Source organism: Aulostomus chinensis, chromosome 14 (genome assembly GCF_037954235.1).
Source record: "Aulostomus chinensis isolate RoL2024-O1b breed Wild chromosome 14, RoL_Achi_v1.0, whole genome shotgun sequence".
NCBI classification, from domain to species: Eukaryota; Metazoa; Chordata; class Actinopteri; order Syngnathiformes; family Aulostomidae; genus Aulostomus; species Aulostomus chinensis.
In genome coordinates, this window is record NC_141333.1 from 21,182,773 (window position 1) to 21,193,779 (window position 11,007).

The 11,007-nt window shown below is 44.5% G+C and overlaps 1 long non-coding RNA gene across 1 annotated transcript; it reads left to right on the forward strand.

The window, feature by feature from the left end:
- Positions 1–5,592: 5,592 nt before the first annotated feature.
- LOC147250128 (uncharacterized) lies at positions 5,593–6,427 on the forward strand. The gene is made up of 3 exons (XR_015119176.1): positions 5,593–5,618; positions 5,909–5,969; positions 6,356–6,427. It is a non-coding gene; the product is annotated as an uncharacterized LOC147250128 (long non-coding RNA).
- Positions 6,428–11,007: the final 4,580 nt, after the last annotated feature.

An 11,007-nucleotide genomic window follows, 5' to 3' on the forward strand; every position in this document is an offset into this window, starting at 1 on the left:
TACACAACAGGCTCTTATACTTCAGATGCACACAGAGGGTTAGTGTTTTCCATCGGATAAGAAACACCTGTGGCTGTACATGGCTGTCATAGCCCTCACCCCACCACACACACACACACACACACACACACACACACACACACACACACACACACACACACAGAGTCTGGGAGCATTTACACTTTATCTGTCAGATGCATTCTTTGATCCAGATCAACGTGCCTCGGTCAGCTCTGATCAGCAAGTAAAAAAGCTGTGTGGTCGGCCAACCCATCCAAAACAAGATGAACCGGGACATCTGCATTTGTTGTGAGGGAGTTGATCTCATTTGAATGTGCTGGGAGGCAGCGTCGGGTACACTTCTACTTGTGGCATTGCAGCCAGCTAGCAAAAATAGCTCTTAATTTGCTAGCTGGCTAAACTTAGCTCACCGCTAACTTTGGGGCCAACATCAGTGTTGTGCTTTGGAATGTCACCACTCGCTGGAGTGGACACTGTCCTCCTCCCTCTCTGACTTCATATTAAACATCCACGCCAGTTTGAAGACAGGATGTGGAAGTCATAACGTGTTCAGAAACATAAAACAGTTGTAAGCAAGGCGTGACATTACAATGTGGTATTGATGTGTCTTTCATAATGAATCCATCTTTTTTAAACTTTCTTTTTCCTTTGACAACATGAACAGAGGTTCTGTCATCGCAGCAATGGAGGACCAGCAGATTACTGGCCACGCCCACTCAACAGGATGAAACGAAAGCGTTAAGAAACAAGTGGATTTCAAAAAGACCGGCGGTAGAAATCTTGTACCACAGTAATATTCGGTCTCCTTCCAGCACAGTTGAACAAGCTGTGTTTGCATCTCTGTGAGCTGGCGTCCCACTGACATGTGAGCAGGGGATCAAGAACTCAAAGAAACATCACAAACATAATTGTTCCTCCCTGCCAAAACCTTTACTGTAAAAATCAGGCCTCCAGATTTCACGACTTCACGATTGCTCATAGGTTGAGTACCTGTTTGGTGTGCTTGGAGAACTCCCTGCATGGCATCATGACATCATAATCTCTCAAATGTCAGATTAAATCAAAATGACCACGACATCTCTGGACAGTCTTGGTTGCACAGAAAACTCAGAAACCAAATTCATTGATACTCTAAAGCCACAGAGTCTCAAAGCAGAAGTCTAGACCCCTCAAAGCACTGACTGCATCATGCACCGTGATCACATCAACTCTTTCTCCTGGCTCTGTATACGACAGAGAAATTGATCGGAAGAGAAGTAAGTTTGTGGAGTTGATGAATCCACATGTGGAGTGTAACCGCCTGAACAAGGGAGCTGATGTCACGGTTGATTCTTGGTGAGAAAGACTCAATACTCAACAAACAGACTGAAACCACGAACACAAAGGAGAGGGCCAACCCAAAATAAAGACATTCAGAATGGGATCAAACTGTGTCAGGGGGACATTCCAAACATCAGGGTGTCAAATTTGATGTTGTTAGCATGATGTCAAATAGCTCCTTGGATGATCTTCAACTGTCTTAAGCCCTATTCAGATGGGACGAGTTCCATATGGGGTTAAATAATTTTACCTGAGGATTTCTGTAATATAAATGGCCAATTTGCACGGGACAAGAAATCTCAACAACTTTATCAGACATGGGAGGAGAAAGATTGTTTACGCCCTGATGTCACTGTCTCATCACGCTACATTGCTTCCTTTACATTCTCCCTGCATCCAACATGGCGCTGAACAGGAGAAAACGTGCAAAGGCTAGAAAGTGGTCAAGAGAGGAAACTCTATTTCATAGCTGCGTGGAGAGAATGGCACCTTCCAAGAGTGTTTGACAGAATGGTTCATAGCCACACCGTATGGGAAGAAGTGTATTAGAAGTGTTAAATAGGAAATATCCAAAAGTCGGTGAAGATTTCGGTGACTGGTTGAAGCTAAAAGAAAGTATTGAGTACCTGAAAAAGAAGTATAGGGGCTGCATTAACCGACGCACTGGCTCAGATCCCATGAAGTCACCTTATTTTGGTGAAATGGATGCTGTATTGGGTAAAAATAAGTTAATTATTTGATTAGTTAATTTCTGTGGTCAACAGTCAGCTTCCAGTGCAATGCTATGACCAAACTCTTCTCTTTAGGGTGCCAACCAATGACAAACCTGGGCAAAAACCACAAGGATAACAGAGGCACAGAGGACGAGTCTGAATCGGAGGGTAAGCCCAGGTTATTAGGGCCTCCGGGGCGAAGACCCTATTAAGTTTGCTTGGCAGAGCAACACAGTAAAACCTAAAAAACACACACTAAACAGTATCACAGCCCAAAAAAAACATACAGGGGTGCTCATTTTAACTGATACTGCTGGTATTCATAACTTAACCCAAGTCACAGGACTTATGAAACTACCTAATGACTACATTCAGTATCAGCTTTTAAAATTGGTCTCACATTTATAAACAAGTGTTCATGGTTCCACTTGTTAAGGCATGCATGAAAATACATGGTCATGAGCAGATTTTTGCTGCTCTTCAGAAAAATGGACCAAGTACAGATATGGAATTTCTGGGTAAGGCTTCATAAGAGTCTCAGACAAACTGTAGGCAGAATCAGCCACAATCTGGGTAAGGCTTCATAAGAGTCTCAGACAAACTGTAGGCAGAATCAGCCACAATCAAAACTAATCATCCTCTTCAGATTTGTGAAAAATGTTCCATTCTCCAGCTTTTTGTAAAGGAAGAAACACTCAAAACCAAGAGAATTACAGCATTTCCCTGGCCAGCCAAAGTCAAAATCAAAAATCGAAGTCGGTATATGTGTGCCATCGAGGGCACCTCCACACATCGGGGATCCAGATTTTCTTTCAAGGCCATCAATGATGGCCTGCATTATTTCTTGGCTTTGTGACATATTTTTTCTTAATCAGGCAAAGTGCCTTGCACACCTCCCAAAATATGTCGCATGCTGTATTGATGCCGACTCCAAATAAATTGGCAACATCATGAAATTCAACATTGCTTGCCAATTTATAAAGAGTAATTCCAACCTTTTGTCCAGAGGTACAGGACTCCTCATCACAGTGCTTTGCAGGTGTATGGGGGGGGGGGGGGGGGTCATGGCTCAGGTGATAAAAAGCTGTTTTTGGCACCCTGGAATTAAGGTACCATCCATCATCATCAAAATATGTTTCCCAGAAATATGTGCTTCTCAAGATTCTGTAGGATGTTGGTGGGGCAGGGCATAAAGCATCAGCTGAAGAAGAAGAAGAAGAAGAATTAGCCTGACGTGGAACACTGCCCATAATCAGCACCGCGCGCACACTGCTATTGTTTAAAAAAACAAACAACAACAAAAGTGTTTATATTAACTCAAACAACCAGAAGTTTCCTGCCTCTGAGAAGTGGTTGAGACCTCTTGAGCTTTTCCATTGATCTTCTTCAGTCTATGGGTCCATGACGTAGGCCTATGGCAAATCCCGGAACATTTTTGTTACCCACAAAAATTGAGTGATTCGTCAAGCGTCTCCATGCGCGTAAAAGTGCATGGACGTAAAACAGGATGAGATGGGATGTGACATACTTACTTACAGAGGGTCGCATTTGCGTGGGGTTAATATTACAGTGCCTGCAGTCATTTTTCTGGACTGTTTAACAGAAGGTAAAAGTGTCCATACATTTTACTGACATACTCCGTTTTGTTTACTGACATGGCGCTTTCAGACGGGACGAAGTTACCTGGTAATTATATCTTCACCCCGTGTTCCCACGTCAAACTAATCCTGGCTTTACTGTCAGGAGAAATGACAAAGTATCTGATGGGAATATTGGAATCATCCACTTACACCAGATACTGCTTTTCATTGAAGAGGACACGGTAACCTGGTATCTGAGCTTCCCTCCACTGTGACCCCAGCTGAGGTCTGGTTCCCCGGGTGACCTGATGGTGTCCCCGTCCTGTTCAATACCACCTCCATGCTCACCAGCATCATGGCCTCTGCCGAACCAGAGCCTTGGACACTGAGGTTGAGCCCTGTTATCTCTGCTAAACAAGAACGCTGTCTTCTCAATACTATACCACAATCCTAGGAATACATGCACGGGAGGTAACCTGAGTAAATCTCACCCTTCAGTTCGTGCTGCACGCCACCAGACTTTGGATTAGTTTTGCAGTTTTTTTTCTCCCAAATTCTAATGGTTTTGACCAACTTCCAGGAACAAAACCTGTGACAGTGTCCTCAGTCTCCTGCGTTCAGGGACTCACAAGATTTCCTATAATTTTTCAGTTTATCTCCACAAATGATGGAGCTTCTCCATGTGACGACGGACTGTTTTCTCATTTGTTGGTGTAACGCTTCTCTGTGTTTTGTAAATCAGATTTTAAGATGCGACCCTAAAAGCAGGATTTGTGACATCATAAATGTTTTGGAAGCTGATGTGTCAGCAAAGCACTGGCATGGACTTGGAAATGAAAAAGAAGAGAACAGAATCCAGCAACACACGCAAATGTAAGAAAGGGATCTTTTCTTGAAGCTCAGCTTTAATTGTCTCTACATGCAGCGATGACCCTCGCAGGGCAGTGATAAAGTGTTCTTCACTTCCACTGAAATTCAGTCCTCCAAATAAATACTGAAAGTCGGAGTATTCCCCTCCCTCTTCTTCTCCCAGTACCACTGTGTACCGCATCTCCAGTTCTCAGTGATTTTGTTATGTAACCCTCCCTACAGCTGTTACCCAGTCAACCTCAGACACATAAAACCATTTGGCACACGGTACATTTTCAGACTAAATGCTTCAGATCAGATCACACACACAAGCACATGGTGACTTCTGGAGCCCGAAGAACTCTCACCCAAGACGCAATCACGGCCCGCCTGCTGGGTTCACAACACTCAGGGTTTCTGGGTGAAATATTAGCTTAGAGAAACAGACAGAGACAGGAAGTAAGGTGAGAGGGGACAGATATACAGGTGAGAACGTTTCAAAATAAAACAGGAAGTGAGGCTCTGATCTGCAACACCAGCAAAGAACAAAGCAAAGATCAAACCAGAGCACATTTGGGTCTACAAACACACACATTGTGAATGACAACCGTCACTTTGATGTGGAACAGCTCTGCAGCTCTGTGATTCGATGATTCAAATTCATTGATCTGACAGCTCAATCTCTTTGGCCCCAGCCACACGTGACCATGAACATGTTGGTAAATTCACCACATAAATGAAATCATCAAACAGGCAATAATGATGTGGCTCCTTTAACATCAAAGAGTGAGTGAAGGGCTCACACGTGGAAGTCGCCGATGTTGGACACGTGCAGTGTTTAAAAAAGACATTCTACCGTGAAGAGACCTCTGCTTACTGCATAATACATAGTAATACATCATCTGTTTGTCTCTAGATATTTTAGGTGTGTGTGTGTGTGTGTGTGTGCGCGTGTGTGTGTCTTTATAATGGGCTATTATACTTATTGTTACTCAAATTACTCCCAATAATGTTGTCCTGGCTTTAAAGGGAGCAAAGAACACGCAAGCCTGACAAGGACACAACAAAGTTTGAACCAGAACTGAAGCTCACGCCGCTCCTGGCAGCGAGGAGCCGGTTGATCAGCAACAGAATGGTGCAGGAATGAGCCTGAGAACCAAATAAGTCAGAATTGTTCCAGTCCAGTTCCTTTATCTCAAAGTCTTTGTATTTAAGGTCTTTTTAAGGTTTTTTGCAAGGGTATAAATATGTCAGTGAATACCACACACACACAATACCAGTGATTTTGACACTTTTGAGAGGCTTAAAATAATAGAAATTAATGTTCATGGTGAAGATGAAATATCTCATTGGTTTTTGTGGTCAAGAGACCCCATACTGATGCTAAATTCTGGGTTGGCTGACAAAAATCTGCTTTTCTTGCAGGACACTATCACAGCTGCACCTACAGGAGGGAACTATGACGCTAAGAATGACGCCAGTGAAGGTAAATAACCTGTAGATTGGTGACACCACCCTGAAGTCCTGTAGCACTTTGCAGTACCCCTTTGTGGTGCCCTACTACAGTTTTTTGCAGCCTGTGCTCATCAGAGGTGGGAAGAGACTGTGGTGCACTGCTGCTTTCCAGCACTGAGAACAGCATCTTTCATGGCTGGAGCATGTTGTGCTGATGCCACTGCCACGGGCTGCACGCTATCGCTGTCTTCATTTAGTTGTTTTGCTTTTTACTTCTCTCCCTGTCTATGACCACAACCATTAGTGGTTGGTGTGATGGAAATGCCAGGTCCTTGATGAAAGTGCAGTGCCGTGACGACAGTTGCAGTCGGGCTGAGGCCTGCATTTCTGATCCCACTATTTTGGTTTTTCTTTCAGGCTGATGGACCTTGAGCAGGGTGAGAATGATCACCTGTGCAAAAGAGCCTGGAGTCCAGAGTGACCTGCAACTGTTGCTTTTATGCTTAAAATGCATATTCAATCATATCATCTTTATTCATAAGGAACTTTATTGTCAAGAGTTTGTAGTTTATACATCATGATAAACGTGTGTGTGTGTGTGTGTGTGTGTGTGAAATGTTATCCGTGCATTCTTACAAGTGAATATCAGCACTGATACATCACACACTTCCACATAATCCCATCATCCTCCAAATCCAGATTAAGTGCCAACACCTTCACACTGCAACCTGCCACTGTATGTCAGCACTCAGTGGGTTGCGGGTTCCCCTCCTTTTCCAGAAGCCTCCAAACAGAAGGTACCAGAGTTTGGACCCGTACCCAGAACCACTGTTCTGACACAGAGAGCAGAGTGATCAACATTTTGGGAAGCAACATGGCAAAAGCTGAGCTTCGGTCAGGCTGAACTGTTCTCTGCATGTCTGTGGACAGACACTTGGCCGCATGGCTGGCAGGCTCTCTGTCTCTCTGGCTTACAGTCTTGGCATCAGACGCTTGATACCCTGCATTCCACCACACCACTTTTCATTTAGACTCACAAAAAACATCAGCTAAATCCTACAAGACCACTTCCTAGTGCTGGATCAGGGTATGACCTGTAAAATGATACACCAATTTAGAGGGAGATTTTCCATTTCTGATCCATGTAGCCCCGGTGTCCCTGGCTTTGATGCCTCATGCTAACATAGCATTAAAACATATACTAGGATGAGTGATGTGCTTCATACCAGCACTTTAGCAGCGTTGGTATGCAACTGAAGCTCTCTGCAAAGACGTAAGAGGAAGTTCTTCTATCGTTGGTGGAGATCAGCAGGTTAGCAGGAAGAGCTGTATGAAGCTAAAGCAGAAGAGCTTGCTGACTCCCTCAGGAGCCGGCAAAAAAACTTCTGAATTTTTATACTTATATTTTCACTCACAGTTTGTTTTGACTGTGAATTCACAGAAAAAATATTCCAAATATGTAGATAATGTTTACGTAAATGCAAAGACGTGCAAACTAAGTACTTCAACTCAAATTTATTCATTCTTTTTGATTTAGAAAGTGGGATGCCCGGTGGAGCAGTGGTCCTCGCTGTGGCCCCCCAGAGAGAAGGTTGTTGATGGAGCCCCGGCTGGAGCACGGGGTCTTTCTGGGTGAGTCTCCATGTTCTCCCTGTTCCTGCTGGGTTCTCTCTGGTACTCCAGCTTCCTCCACAGTCCAAAGACATCAAGAGGGACCAGGTTAATCCAGACTCTAAATTGACCGTAGGCGTGGCTGGGAGAGCCAATGGTTGTCTGTCTCTATGTGTTGGCCCTGCCATGGACTGGTGACCTGTCCAGGGGAAAGGCTGCTGGGATAGGCTCCACCCCCACCACCCTCAACAGGAGAAGAGGGAGAAGAGGGAGGGATGATGGATGGATGGATGGATGATGGATGGATGGATGGATGGATGGATAGATAGATTGATGGATAGATGATGGAGGGATGGATAGTCTGTCCAACAAATACATCCTTGTTTTCTTTCCTGGAAGTCTTCCATGCTCAGAGGAGACACTCTGCCTCCTGTATTCACTGCAAGGATGTCCAGTGTCGACCAGATGTCAGTTTTCACACATATTTCCGTCAGATTCATTCTGATACGGTGCTCAAACTCTTGTGTGGACTGAAATCCTGTTAGTTTGAATGCGTTCAATCTCTTAAGTGACACCTGTAGAGGCTTCCTCCACATCCCTGCTGATGGCAGGAGCTACAGGTTAGTGGAGGGAATATTTGGCTAACTAACATTTCTGGTGAAATATTTTTCCCCAACTTGTCTGATCATCTAACTGCATTTTTCTCGCCTCATCTGACTTGTTTTCATTGTGTCATCCTCTTTGGCACATTCCCAGATGTTGACTTGACAGAAAATTGCATTGCTAGAGATTCTCATGATCCACTCAGGTATGCAGATGTAAAAAAACAGGCAGTTGTGCAAATGTTCATCATAAACAGATGGGGGTAGAATAAACACATCTATCCATCACATTGCTCTGTTCTCACTCATAATTCTTCATTAACTGTAAATAGTTTAGCACAGAACAGCAGTTGATAGTTCTGTTCTCCCAAACAGGTGATTATTGTGGAACTCGAGAAGATTGATTGAGGCGATGGAAAGGATAATGATAATTGGGTTAATCTCAGCCTGCGCATCATCCATCATCGGTTGTCTCTCCTCCAACAACTCAGCCAAGCACTACAGCAAAAGCTTAAAAGTGCACATTTACAAATGAAATGGTTCTTCTCAGCAGGAGTTGATACAGAACTGATTCAAACCATGAAACTGTTGAAAGCGATTTGAGAGGAATGTGTCCTTCCACATCGTTTTGCAGAGATGAGCGGCCCATGGATATGAAGTACATGTTACTTTCTACAGCAGACATTACGGATCCCGGCTTGATGAATGCAGAAGCAGCTGGGATGACTTTGACTAATGTGTACGAAATATGGAGGGCATTAAAGAAAGGCTTCAAGACAGATTCTCAGATGTTCTCCCACTTAGCTGTTAATAATGACATTTTAGAATCCAACATTTCTTATCGGGGACACTTTGGAGAACAGGCCATTCTGGGAGTGCAGAATATTGTTTCAAAGATGATTTACTTGGACGGATTGTCTCCCCTCTGTGGTTCCTGCAAAGCTCTCTGACAGCACTGACCTGAATGTTGATGGTAACCTGTTCTTGTTCGAACTCTCAGAAGTGAAAGCATCAGAGGTGTTTTCCTGTACACAGAGTGAGTAAAACCACTTCCTCTGTGCTGCACTTCACATCTGCATGCAAACAAGCTTAGCCTACCAGAAACAACACGTGTGTGTGTTTGAAATCTGTTTTTCTGTATGTATTCTGTTTTATGTTGCAGCCAACCAACATGCTCACCAACAAAACCCAGAAAATTGCAGGCTTTATCTCAGAAGATCTGCTGCGATGTGCATGGCGGCACCTGTGAGCGCACTGACGTGCAGCTCCTACAGTCTAATGTGTCATGACAGCACCGACAGAGGCCTTGATTTGATGAGGTTGTGACTTGTGCAGGTGGAGCAGTGGTCCTCACTGTGGCCCCCCAGCAAGAAGGTTGTGGGTGGAGCCCCGGCTGCAGCACGGGGTCTTTCTGGGTGAGTCTCCATGTTCACTCTGATCCTGCTGGGTTCTCTCTGGTACTCCAGCTTCCTCCACAGTCCAAAGACATCAAGAGGGACCAGGTTAATCCAGACTCTAAATTGACCGTAGGCGTGGCTGGGAGAGCCAATGGTTGTCTGTCTCTATGTGTTGGCCCTGCCATGGACTGGTGACCTGTCCAGGGTGAAGGCTGCTGGGATAGGCTCCACCCCCACCACCCTGAACAGGGAAAGAGGGAGAACATGGATGGATGGATGATGGATGGATGGATGGATGGATGGATGACTCCTGCATATATTCTAAAATCAGCAGTGTGATGGTTTCATAAACACTCAGTCCTAATTATAATTCCCATGATAGGAAGTGCAGAGTGAATTTAAATCACAGAGACGGTCGCATGAAAATATAATTTTAATTTTCATTCCCTGTCATAGAATGTCCCCTCATTTGCAGGTGTAACATGCTGGCCTTCAGAAACCAGATCCTGCTACTGTACATGTATTACTGTGCATGCACCAGTCCTGTATTTTAAAATCCCGTTCATTGTTAAAGGCATAGTTACGATTGTTTGAGGTGAGCTTGTATGTGGTAGTTATCCAGGGTTGCTGCAGACATTTTATTTAACTTGTGGAACCAAATCACTCTGCAGTAGTTCAAAACATAAAGTACATTTCTATACTTCCAGGGAAGCTGGTCCAGGGCAGCTCCACCACTGGAGCAATCATGTTCATACTGGAAAAAGCCAGGCAGGCTCAGAAGACCACCAGGAACAGAGTCCAGATGGGGCCAACCAGCTGCCTGGACCTGGGGAGTTGTAAAGCTGATGTTATGCTGATTGACAGTAACACGTAAACATTTAGTATTTAGTTTATCACCTTACCTGGGATGATGTTCTAGTCCGAAGAGGAACAAGAGACCGCCGCCACAGCGAGCATCACCGGATGGCAGGCCAGCAGCATGTCCATGTAGCTTAGCTTCTTAGCCACAGTGGTTAGCTGTTGGTGTTGGTAGCATGGATGTAGCCTTGAGCAAGTCAGGGTTAGCTGTGCTCTTTGCTGTGAGGCGACAGTGCTAACCACTGCACCGCCGTGCCAGTTTGGACAGACTATGATATTAGATGTTTTTAAAAGTAGCACAAGTAAAGGGTGGGGGTTCCTTTAGCTACCTCCCGTACTCTTCAAATTAAAAAATTAGCTGATTTTCCTCCAAATGAAATGGACCCGGGTTTCTCGATTTTGGGCAGAGAAAGGGTTAATAACAATAGACGACTTATTTGATGGCAAGGTCCTAAAATCTTTTAAACAATGACAAGACCGACATGCCCGGAAGATTTCTGTCAGTATTTGCAGATACGGGACTATGTCAGGTCCAGGGTGGAGGGGGAGTACCTGAGGCGACTCCCTTCCTGTGTGGAAACATGTTTAATTCAAATCATCA